The 12,635-nt window shown below is 36.9% G+C and overlaps 1 pseudogene; it reads left to right on the top strand.

The window, feature by feature from the left end:
* The window catches only part of LOC112849794 (small ribosomal subunit protein eS6-like), a 74,106-nt pseudogene that overhangs the window by 41,876 nt on the left and 19,595 nt on the right, over nt 1-12,635 (top strand).

A 12,635-nucleotide genomic window follows, 5' to 3' on the forward strand; every position in this document is an offset into this window, starting at 1 on the left:
TTTTCACCTAATAAACTTTCCTTGTGTATCATTTTCTTACATTTTTAAATATCAAGAAAAGACAGAGAAAATTATAATTTAAAGTAGCAAACATAAGTCTGTGGGATTTATTTTTATTTATTTTAATTAATTAATTTTTTTAGAGTACATAATTTAATTCAAGTTAGTTAACATACAATGTAGTATTGTTTCAGGAGTAGAACCCAGTATTCATCATTTATATGCACCCAATGCTCATCCCAACAAGTGCCTTTATTAATGTCCATCAACTCATTTAGCTCATCCTCCCATCTATCTCCCCTCCAGCAACCCTCAGTTTGTTCTCTGTATTTAAGAGTCTTTAATGTTTTGCTTCCTTCTCTGTTTTTATCTTATTTTTCTCTCCCTTTCCCTATGTTCATCTGTTTCTTGAATTCTATATATGAGTGAAATCATATGGTATTTTTTTTCTCTGCCTGACTTATTTCCCTTAGCATAATACAATCTAGTTCCATCCATGTTGTTGCAAATGGCAAGATTTCATTCTTTTTGATCACTGAGCAATATCCCATTGTGTGTATGTAGGGGCACCTGGTTGGCTCAGTAGGTTGAGTGTCTGACTTCAGCTCAGGTCATGATCTCACAGTTTGTGAGTTCGAGCCCCACGTCAGGCTCTGTGCTGATAGCCTGGAGTCCGCTCTGAGTTCTGTGCCTCCCTCCCTCTGCCCCTTTCCTGCTCATACTCTGTCCCTGTCTCTATCTCTGTCTCTGTCTCTCTCTCTCTCAAAAATAAATAATAAACTTAAAAAGAATATTCCATTGTGTGTGTATATACATTCATACATACACACACCACACACTGCATCTCCTTTATCCATTCATCAGTTGATGGACATTTGGGCTCTTTCCATAATTTGGCTACTGTTGATAGCTCCACTATAAGCATTGGGGTGCATGTAACCCTTTGAGTCAGCATTTTTGTATCCTTTGGATAAATATTTATGGATTGGAAGAACAAATATTGTTAAAATGTCTATACTACCCAAAACAATCTACACATTCAATGCAATCCCCATCAAAATCCCAACAGCATTTTTCACAGTGCTAGAACAAATAATTCTAAAATTTGTATGGAACCAGAAAAGAGCCCAAATAGCCAAAGAAATCTTGAAAAAGAAAACCAAAGCTGGAGGCATCACAATTCCGGACTTCAAGCTCTATTCAGAGCTGTAATCATCAAGAGAGTATTGTATTGGCACAAAAACAGACATATAGATCAATAGAACAGAAGAGAGAACCCAGAAATAGACCCACAAATGCATGGCCAACTAATCTTCTACAAAGCAGGAAAGAGTATCCAATGGAAGAACGACCATCTCTTCAGCAAATAGTGGTGGGAAAACTGGAGAGTGACATGCAGAAGAATGAACCTGGACCACTTTCTTACACTATACACAAAAATAAATTCAAATGGATGAAAGGCTTAACTGTGAGACAGGAAGCCATCAAAATCCTAGAGGAGAAAACAGGCAAAAACCTCTTTGACCTCAACTGCAGCAACTTGTTACTAGACATGTCACTGGAGGCAAGGGAAACAAAAGCAAAAATGAACTATTGGGACGTCAGCAAGATAAAAAGCTTCTGCACAGCAAAGCAAACTAAAAGGCAGACAGAATGGAAGAAGATATTTGCAAATAGCATATCGGATAAAGGGTTAGTATCCAAATCTACAAAGAACTTATCAAACTCAACATTGCCACAAAAAAGAAAGGAAGGAAGGAAGGAAGGAAGGAAGGAAGGAAGGAAGGAAGGAAGGACCCAGTAAATAAATGGGGAAAAGACATGAACACTTTTCCAAAGATATCCAAATGGCTAACAGACACATGAAAAGATTCTCACCCAACATCACTCATCATCAGGGAAATGCAAATCAAAACTACAATGAGATACCACCTCACACCTGTCAGAATGGCTAAAATGAATGACTTGGGAAACAACAGATGTTGGCAAGGTTGCAGAGGAAAGGAACACTTTTGCACTGTGAGTGGGAATGCAAATTGGTGCAGCCACTCTGGAAAACAGTATGGGGGTTCCTCAAAAAAATTAAAAATAGAACTATCTTATGACCAAGGAATGATTTATTTTATTTTTAAAGTGACTCTAAGAAAATCTGCAGTATCTAATGCACCAATATACCAGTTGTTGAACCTTTTTTTGCCCTATCTCTTCTCATTTATTTAAAGAAGTAATCAGTTTTAGAATGAATTTATTTTAAAGAAATGCTTTCAAGTCAGGTTTATAATTGCCTACTAATTAAAGAATAATCTTTACTTCTTGTAAAGTTGAAAGCAGTAAACATTCATTGAGATGAACATCATCACCTAGGGTTCTTAATTCATTTTCACACCAGATACTAGGAATATGCATCAAAGCAGGGGGAAAAAAGTATTTTCCAGCAAAGCCATCTCAACTCAAATAAATGTTTTGCTGCAGAGCAAGGCAACTGCAGTTCCCTAATTAGCTACAAAATAAAGATTAAAGTCAGAAAAAAGAAGAGGAAGATACTAGAAGAGGGAGGAGGAGGAAGAGGAGGAAGGCCATGGCAGAAGTTTGGTTTTTCATATCTGCTTCTGCACTAGCTCTGTTGTTGTGAAACAGCAGAACTTATTTCTATATGTATTTTATTAAAATGGGAATAATACCAACCTACCTTACAAAACATGGGAAGAGTATGATAATAGCATATTTGAATACAGTAGTACACAAAACATGTGAAAACATGAAAATAGCTAAATGTGTATCTGATTACATATAAACATGAGAAAAGCTGAATATGTATAAATGGCCCTCATGTACAGCAAATTACCTCACCTGTGATGGAAACAAGATGAACATAAATGTTCATACAAAAGCCAAACCAAGGTCTGAATTTTGAATTTTGCCAAGAGTTACAAATTTTACTGACCAAAGTAGTGTGTGTGTGTGTGTGTGTGTGTGTGTGTGTGTGTACAAAAAAAAAGATCTCAGCAGAGACAAACTTTGGATAAGAATAGCTTCTCTGTGGTTCTCAAAGACAGTAAGGAGCCAAGGGTACTCATTTCCAATGGGCATGTCTGAGAGTGATGGGCAGAGAAGTAACAGAAATCGTGGACATAAAACAAATCAGAGCATTTCAAACAATACAGAGACTTTCTTATTTCACTCATGCAGGATGCATTTATAATTTCTTCTCAGCTCTTTCAGGGATAATCCAGACATATGACTTCTAGAGATAAGGTAAATATTGATACGTAAAACAAGTGAAATTGTTATCATTGTCTTTGGTAGATTATACGTTTATGTCAAATTCATGCACAGCTGTATAGGAAATATTCCTTGATGTTTAAAATTTAAAGAAAAGAAAATCTAGGGAGAAAATGTGTACATAGTATGTCAATATAGAACACCATTTTTGTTAATAGTTGCTTATACTTTTACTCTGGAATTTCTCATTTGCTTAATTCTGCCCTTATAGATGGAATTGTTACTACTTCTCCCTTGCCACCAGGAAATCTAAGAGTCATCATTTTCATGTTACTTTCTAAGTTAATTAAGCCCTTTTTACAGACTTGAAAATTGCATCCTGGTTACTCAATATTTTCTATGTGACTAAAAAGTTGCTTTGCCAAAAAGTCCACAAAGTATCTATAAAATAATTTGCATGGCCAACTTAATGACAAACTTCTAAAATTACTTTTGTGACTGATAATGGCTTGTATTATATTTCCATTTGGTTTCTTTTTCCTTCCATGCTAACCTCAAACTTCTTTAAGACTGGGAACTGTTTAGTCATTTTAATGCACGTTCTAAATTCTAATAGGGATCTAGACACACAGATGTGATCAAACAATGTTTATTCTATTACTGAACCAAGTAAAAAGCAAATAAAGGGCAACAGCTATGCTTTCTGACAATTTTCATTTTCCACATAATTCAGCAATATTGTAACTGCAATACAAATATAGTAATAAATATTGCTTGAATGAATAATTAAATGCCATCTGATTACATCAAGTAAATGAATGAACATTCAAGCAGGTAAGAACTGTGCAAACCAGCGCAATAGTAAATAAAACCCTCTCTAGGAGAAGGCAGCCAAGGCTTCCAATCTCCTCCACTTGGATCTTTACCTCCTTCTCATGTCCCTTCTGATCTTTAGAATAAGCATTAAGATCTTTGGGTTTATTTCCAAGTCTTGAATCTGTTCTCTTAAACTCAGTATTTTTAGTTAATATCCCTTTCAGCTCAATCAACTCCTGACTACTTAAGAAGGACAGCATGTAATAGTTTGGTTATCTTGCAACTCACCTCTCAGCAATGATTCTCTAAGTCAGACTATCCCAGTAAGACTATCACAACCAAGATTGTGATTGACTCTTAAATTAATTTTCCTGACATAGATTTGATTATCTTTGTCTCTGAGTGCCAAGGGAACTTCCAAGTTCAGTAAATTCTAATCCTCACATGTTGATCTCATCCATGCAACTCAATTTCTGCTTGTTTTCTGCTTAGAATTCCAGGGTTGTCCCTGTGTGGTTGGCTCTCTGCTAAGATTAGCATTTTTCCCTGGACTGTAGCCTGCTTGGCTAGGTCAGGAATGACTCTTTCAGTCACTTCCCCACGGGAGATGAAACATGATCTTTCCTGTGTGTAACCACCAGCACTCCTCCCATAGTGGACACACTGAGGACATCAAATTGAAGCAATGAATTCCACATCCCTTTTCTATAACTGCCAAATGTTGTGACCCTTCCATGCAACTGACTTTCTGCATGTAAAAATGTCTGCAGGAATCAATGTTTAATCACTAAACATTAGACAATGTGCTACCCTGTGAAAGGCTCACTCCAGGGTTAGATTTTTGCAGGCCCAAAAATTTCCTTCCCCAGCAGCCCTGATGGTCAAGGTCACAACCTTTATTGTAGCCAGACCCATCTTGCCTCTGACAATCTGAAATTTGACCTTTCATATCATTGTTGTCTAAATTAAAGTTTAATGAAAAATTCTGAATGGAGGACAAATAGAATTCTGATTTGAATGAGATTATCTGTCCTTGGACTCTCATTCCATCCTCATATTTTGGCCTTCAGTTTAGCTGTCCTGCTTCTCTTTGTACTTATTACTGAACTGATGAGTTCACAGATTCAGAAAACCAAAATAAAGAAAAAAGTTCTCCAGAAAATATCCGAAGACTTAACATTGTTTTCCCTCCAACTTCCTTTAAAAAAAAAAAAAAAAAAGTACATGCAATCAGATTCTTTGGTTCAACATTTAAATAAATGAAACCCTTTGATTTCCTGAAGTCTGCTCCAATACTTTATTAAAACAACAGGTAGGCAAAAGATTTTGCCAATGTTAGTGAAAGATTTCCTGCCAAATCCAAAAAGAGCTATACTCTGCAGCATTGTAGTGAGTGTGGAGATCACTGAAACTTCAGGTATTTGCAGCATTCTCCTTTCAAGTCTGTAGGTAGAAATCAGCTCTGGGACCAGTTGTATGAGTTCAACACCCTAGGGTAGTGATACCTTTTCCAGTGGACTTTATTTCCCCAACAAACTCAGAGAAAGAAGGCAAGAATGACAGACTACAGGGTTTTTTTTTTCTTTTAAAGATTTTACTTTTAAGTAATCTCTACACCAAACATGGGACTCAAAATGACAACCCCAAGATTAAGAGTTGTACCCTCTACCAGGGCACCTGGGTGGCTCAGTCGGTTAAGCATCCAACTTTGGCTCAGGTCATGATCACATGGTTTGTGGGTTTGAGTCCCACATCAGGCTCTGTGCTGACAGCTTGGAGCCTGGAGCCTGCTTTGGATTCTATGTCTCTCTTTCTGCCTCTCCCCCTGCACACACCATCTTTCCCTCTTTCTCAAAGATAAATAAACATTAAAAAAAAATTTTAAAGAAAATTTCTCATAAACCTCTTTGATTTTCTAGTTTGTCTATCGGGATAGAATATTAATTTGTGTAATTGAATATGACATTGTTAATTTTGGTAAAACTCTTTTCTTGGTGGAATTGTTTCCAAATCCAAATGGTCAATACTGAATAATTCTATGGCACTCAAAGAACCAATTTGTTTACAAAACTTGCAACTAAGTTTGGAAGGCCCATTTCAAGGCACCATTAGCCATGGTCAATGTGTTAAGTAAGCCAAACATCGTGCTTGCCAAAATTATACCAGCTTGTCCTTGACCACAATTTCCACAAAGGATTACTCCTGGCTTTTCTTTTAGCATCATTGACCATGGATTTTCCCTGTCCTACCCAGTCAGGGAACGGGCCACTGAAGAGCACCTGGGCCAAGGACATACAAGGTAATAGTTGGATCAAAGGTGGGCCCTCCCCCAAAAGATATGTCCTAACTACTGGAATCTGTGAATGTGACCTTACTTGGAAAAAGGGTATTTACAGGTATAATTAAATTAAGGATCCTAAGAAGACTTCATCCAGGATTTTCTGGGTGCGCTCTAAATCCTATGACAAGGATCCTTATATGAGACAAAACAGAAGAAGACACAGACACGGAGGAGAAGTTGACGTGAAGACAAAGACTGGAGTTATGTATCTATAAGCCAAGGAAAGCCTGGAGCCATCAGAAGCTGGAAGAAGCAAGGAAATATTGCCCTCTAGCCTTTGGAGAGACTGTAGCTCTCATTTCCAAAACTGTGAGAGAAAAAAATTGCTGTTTTAAGTCACCAATTCTGTAATAATTTGTTACAAGAACCTTAGGACACTAACAAATACACACAGATCTTCCTTAATTTACAATGGGGCAATGGCCTGATAAACCCATTAAAAGTTAAAAATATCATTCAATTGAAAATGCATGAAATACACCTAACCTACCAAACATCATAGCTTAGCCTAGCCTACCTTAAATGTGCTCAGAACACTTACATGAACCTACAGCTGGGCAAAATCATCTAACACAAGGCCTATTTTATAATAAAATGTTGAATATCTCATGTAATGTATTGAATGCTGCACTGAAAGTGACAGACAGAATGGTCGTATGGGTACAGAATGGTTTTCAGTGTATCCACTGTTCACCCTTGCAGTGGTGTGCCTGACTGGGAGCTGCGGCCACCACCATTGCCCAGCATCACAGAGGAAGATTGTATGGCATATTGCTAGCCCAGGAATAGATCAAAATTAAAAATTCACAGTGTAAGTTCTCCTGAATGGGTATAGTTTTCCAATCACTGTAAGTCAAACCATTGTAAATCAGGGACTGGCTATAATTGAAATGGCTAAAACGGTAGCCCTAGATAAACACTTAGCCCAATAGGGACACTGGTGCTTAGATTATTCCAACAGGTTTTTCTCTGAACATTTGGAAACAAAACAGAAAAGAATCAAAGTGTTCATAAATGAAGGAATACAAAGAGCGCAATGTAGTGTAAGCTTACTAGTAGATTCTGTGTATGTTTTCATGTCCCTGAACTTGAGCTACTCCTGTGCAGTTTTGTGTATGAGAATGGAGTAGTGTTTGTGATTTGTATCTACATCATCATATGGTTGTATATTTATTGATAAAGCCATTACTTTCAAGCCAAAAAAAAAAAAAAAGAAGAAGAAGAAGAAGAAGAAGAAGAAGAAGAAGAAGAAGAAGAAGAAATACAAAGAGAAGAAAAGACAGAGAGAGAAGGAGAGTCATATTTATGGAAAAACATAAAAAGAAGGTTGGCATGGCATGAAAACAAATGAGCCCAGCCAGGGACCCTTACTTCTCACCAGTACCATGAGGGACACTTTGTTTTGCAATTCTCATTTCTAAATGTAACCTCCCATGGCCAAAGTAACATTTGATCTTTATAACCAAACAATTCTTATTAACACCATCATTCTAAAAAAGCAATACGGGGTTTTGCTGAGGTCAAAGTTTATGAGTGGCGCTAAATAAACTTTAACAGATCCAATCATAATCAGCCCTGCTTTGTTCCTAGAGCAGGACTATCATGTCACAGACTAGCGTTTGCCAGGTTCAAGAACAAATGCAAAGCTGCTCTTTGGAGAAACCCTTAAGAGTTTCCTATGAATACATGTGTGCAAAGGTGGGATTAGCTGTCATCCTAGTGAGAACACAGGTGAGTTATCTCAGCTCCACGAAAGCCCATTAACAGAACCTCCTGCAGGTTAAAGGGTTCAAAGAGTATCTACTAATCAAAAAGGATCCCTCGAAAACCCCAAAACTAAATTTTATCAGCTCTGCCCATGAAATTATATTTTAGGAGATAATTACTATTCATCCAATCACTTTGGTTTTTCAAGGTCAATTTTAATTCCAATTTAATGACCAGCAAACTGCACTCATTAACAAAACATCATTGTACTGGATGACATTTTATGTTATGCTTGTTTTCAGGAGAAGAAAGGTAACAAAATGGAAAAGAAAAAGCCATATGAAGAATTCTTTAAGATAAGTTAAATTTGTTCAATATCATGTCCCCCATAAAGTCTTAGGTAATTAATATCTTACAGAGTTTAGTAGCAAAATAAATTGTTCCTTTCTTGAAGAATGGTCATGTTTTCTTTTAATTATGAAATCATGTTTTTGTCTGGTTTGCTCATCTTATCTTGGTCATCAAGAAGCCTTGATCTCGATATAATGCTTAATTATACTCCCTATTTTGGTAAACTTCATGAGCACAATGTGTACTAGATAGAAACATAGACTTTAGAATCTGCCATAGCTATGCTTAAATGCTGAGTCTTATATTTGACAGCTGTGAATCCTTGAGCATCTCATAGTGAGCCTCAGTTTTCCCATCTGTGAAGTGGAGATAAAAACAGTACTTACTTCATAGGGTTCTTGTGAAGATTTAATGAGATAATACACAGAAAATACTTAAAAATGTATCCATAGCATGTTTTTGTCTCTATTTTTTCCTTTAATTCATTTGTTCCAGACAACTTTGTAAACAGGTAAATATGAATATAAATGTTAAATATGGGAAGAGAATACCCAATTAAAACAGGACCTGAATGGTTTAGAGGAATAGGTTAATAAATGTAACTATAGAGGGGCACCTGGGTGGCTCAGTCAGTCAAGCATCTGACTTCGGCTCAGGTCATGATCTCGCAGTTTGTGACTTCAAGCCCCACATCGGGCTCTCTGCTGACAGCTTTGAGTCTGGATGGAGCCTGCTTCAGATTCTGTGTCTCCCTCTCTCTCTACCCCTCACCCACTCACACTCTGTCTCTCTCTCTTTCTCAAAAATAAACGTTAAAAATTAAAAAATAAAAATAAATAAATGTAACTATAGAGTTAAAGTGTCTATGCACTGAATCTCTGAGCTTCCTTTAAATTCTTCCTTTATTCTCCTTTTAAAATACATCTATTAATGGTTAGGTAAGTTAGAACAAAAGCAGACAAAATGTGGCATTTGGGACACCATAAAGTGCTGCCTGGTCAAAAAGGTGAGAACTTTGGCCATTTCCCTTTATTGATAGAAGTGGGAATTAATCTTGCTGGTTGGTCACAGGGTGCTACTTTCACTGTGCCCTGAAGTACTGATCCATTTCCTTCTGCTCCAGCATAAATTTCATTCTTAGAAAAAATAATAGCATGGTTATTCCAAATACAGGAAGCACTGATTCAAAAGATAAAGCAAAATTAGAGTGGTCTAGAGACGAGTTGCTACAGAAGTGGTCATGCGTCAAGCCTTAGCAAATCTAAATGATGATGCATTTTGACTCAAAGATGAGCAGACGTCCAGCACGTATGAATATTCGTAAGTAACTGAAGAAAAATCCTAGTGGAAAAAAGAAAATCAAGAGGCAATCAATAAAAATTGTTATGTTGTGAAAACGGTCTTCTATTGTAAAATGCAAACCTACACCAAATTGTGTTGAAACTAAGAAAAAGTTTGGGACATTGTAAAGCGTGATTTTTAGCTCTGTTGTTAATTTCTCTAATTCAACATATGGTCGAGACACAAAGACCAGGCACTGGCACTGTTATATCAACACTTCTTCTAAGAAGTCTTCCAGTTCAAGAAAAAATACAGTTGAAGATTTTAGAAATGCATCATGTCAAAGTCTTTAAATGCAGAGGCTATAGGCATATGCAAATCTCTGCATACCAAGCAATTATTTCAGTATTAGCTATGTTGTCAATCAACTATACCTGTCAAGCACTCTGCTCCGTTGTCCTATTAAAATCTTTACTTGGGCTTTGCAGCATGGATTGATGCAGAGAGGTTATTAATGGTACTTATAAGTTTACAAAACAAGAAAGTTATTTTAACCCACAAAATTATGCCTGTATCCCTAAGTCTCTTAAGAAAGAGCCACAGATTCTGAGTTCTATCTTCATTTAATTCTGGAAGGAAAGATTTTCAGCCATGTCTAGTGTCTAAGAGATTAAGATAAAATGGCATAGATTCTATACAGTTGCGTTGGTTGCTGCCTTTTTCCATCTGTTAGTCACCTTAACTGAGGTCACAAAGATAAAGAATCTTGCTGGAGGGGTTGTGGGAGGGGGGATGGGCTAAATGGGGAAGGGACAGTAAGGAACCTACTCCTGAAATCATTGTTTCCCTAGATGCTAACTAATTTGGATGTAAATTTTTAAAAATAAAAAAATTAAATTAAAAAACAAAAAGCTTTTGTTCTCCTTGATGCTACTGCACACCCCCAGCTAGTGCTTTCTCTGGGTGGAACTAAGGTTCAGGCACTTAAAAAACCAAAAAAAAAAGAATCTTGCCTTGATTTTCTTACTTTTGATTTGAAGTAAAAATCAAAAATTCAACTGAAAACACTCAATTATTAATGCACTGTGTATTTATTAAATGTCTTAGATGTATTAAGTCCTTATGAATTGTATCTCCTAAACAGTGCCTCCTCCATCAACCCCCACGTGGGTGGGAATTGGTGTAGCAGGACAACAAATTGGGGTGACAAGAGTTTTACTGGTTTTTGTAGCCATCAAGAGTTTCTCTAATCGTAGAAAACATCCTTGAATGCAGGAGGCTGAAAAATGCCCCCCAACGTATGTTAATCCCCAGAATCCCCGATTCTGTCACCTTACATGGCCAAAAGGACTTTGCAGATGTGGCTAAGTCGGATCTTGAGATCAGAGATTGTCTTGGGTTATCTAGATAGGCCAGATATAATCACGAGACGCCATATAATAGGAAGAAAGTGGATGTAAAAAAAAAAAAAATGTAGATTCAAAACACATAATGTGATGACAGAAGTAGAGAGAAATTGGAAGATGTTAAACGTCTGACTTTGAAGAGGGAGCATAAAGCCACAAGCCAAGGAATGCAGGTGGCCTGTAAACTAGAAAAGGAAGGGAAAGGAATTCCCACCCCCTCCCCCCAGAGCTTCCGGAAGGAATGCCGCTTTGACAAATACTTGATTTCAGCCCAGTAAGATCCATTTTAAATGTTTGCCTTCCGGAATCATAAGAGAATATTTTGTGTTGTTTTATCCACTAATTTTATGGTAATTGGTCACAGCAGACATAGGAATTTAATGTACTGAGTTATTTCCTGTTTACCATGTTTTTACTTGTATTTATGTATGTGGTTCCTGCAGGTATAGCAAAGGTGATACACAAATAGAAGCCAATCCTAACAGCCCCTTTGGAGTATGATCTGCTCTTTATCTGTTCTTCCCAACCCAAGTAACAAAATCTTGGTTAGCCATCTCTTTCTGGCCCAGCTCTGTAGTTGGCTTATAGTAGTTGGCTCTGTAGTATCTTCAAGTACCTTAAAAATTATTTTATAGAGACTTTATGAAGCGATTAGTTGAGAATTATTGAAACCGTGATATAGAAATGTATATTAAATAAGTGAGTTATTAAAATAAAATTATAGGTAAGTTGATTATATTTTATTCTACAATTTCTATGCCTTTCTCACTAGGAAATTTGTGAAATCGTTAGTCAAATAATATAAGGGAAGTGTGTAGGTGCTCCCTGAGTGAATCGGCTTCATTTTTGTCACTTGATTCAGTATTAGCCCCAGTCATCTTGAATTTTCAGTTTTCTCGTACTAGAATGGAATGTCAATCCAGGGATGATCCTGTCTGGGTTTTGTTCAAGATTCAGAATCTTAAAACTAGGATTTCTTTTACTAGCAGCTAAGTTTCTTCTGATTTTCTATCAACTACTATTTCATCCAACAAGTATTTGCTGAGTGCCTCTGAGTGCCATCTTTTGTTCAGGGTACAAAAATGACAAAAATTCCTGTTTCATGGAGTTTACATCTAGTGGGTTTGGGAAAATATGTAAAGAAATAAATATTCCTTCAATGTCAGACTAGTAAATATACCTACTGGAATCACCTCCAAACATCAGAGAATGGCTTCTTCTCTTTCACTGATGAAGAGAGAAGGAATATGGGTAGTGCAAGGGGAGAGAAGTGAGATCAAAACAGGCCTTAGAAAAGTGATATTTAGTGGGCTACTGATAAGGAACACACACACACACACACACACACACACACACACACGCACACACACACATTCCATATGAGGTACTTTTTCACAAAGTTTTCACCTACTAGTACAAATTTTCATGATGATTTTTTTTTTTTTTGGTGCCCAGGTAAGCATTGCCCCTGGTCCAGAGTTCTGTTTTTGCTCTTGGGCAATACCGTGCCT

This window comes from Puma concolor, chromosome C2, assembly GCF_028749965.1.
Source record: "Puma concolor isolate L17-30 chromosome C2, mPumCon1.1.hap2, whole genome shotgun sequence".
In the NCBI taxonomy this organism is placed as follows: domain Eukaryota; kingdom Metazoa; phylum Chordata; class Mammalia; order Carnivora; family Felidae; genus Puma; species Puma concolor.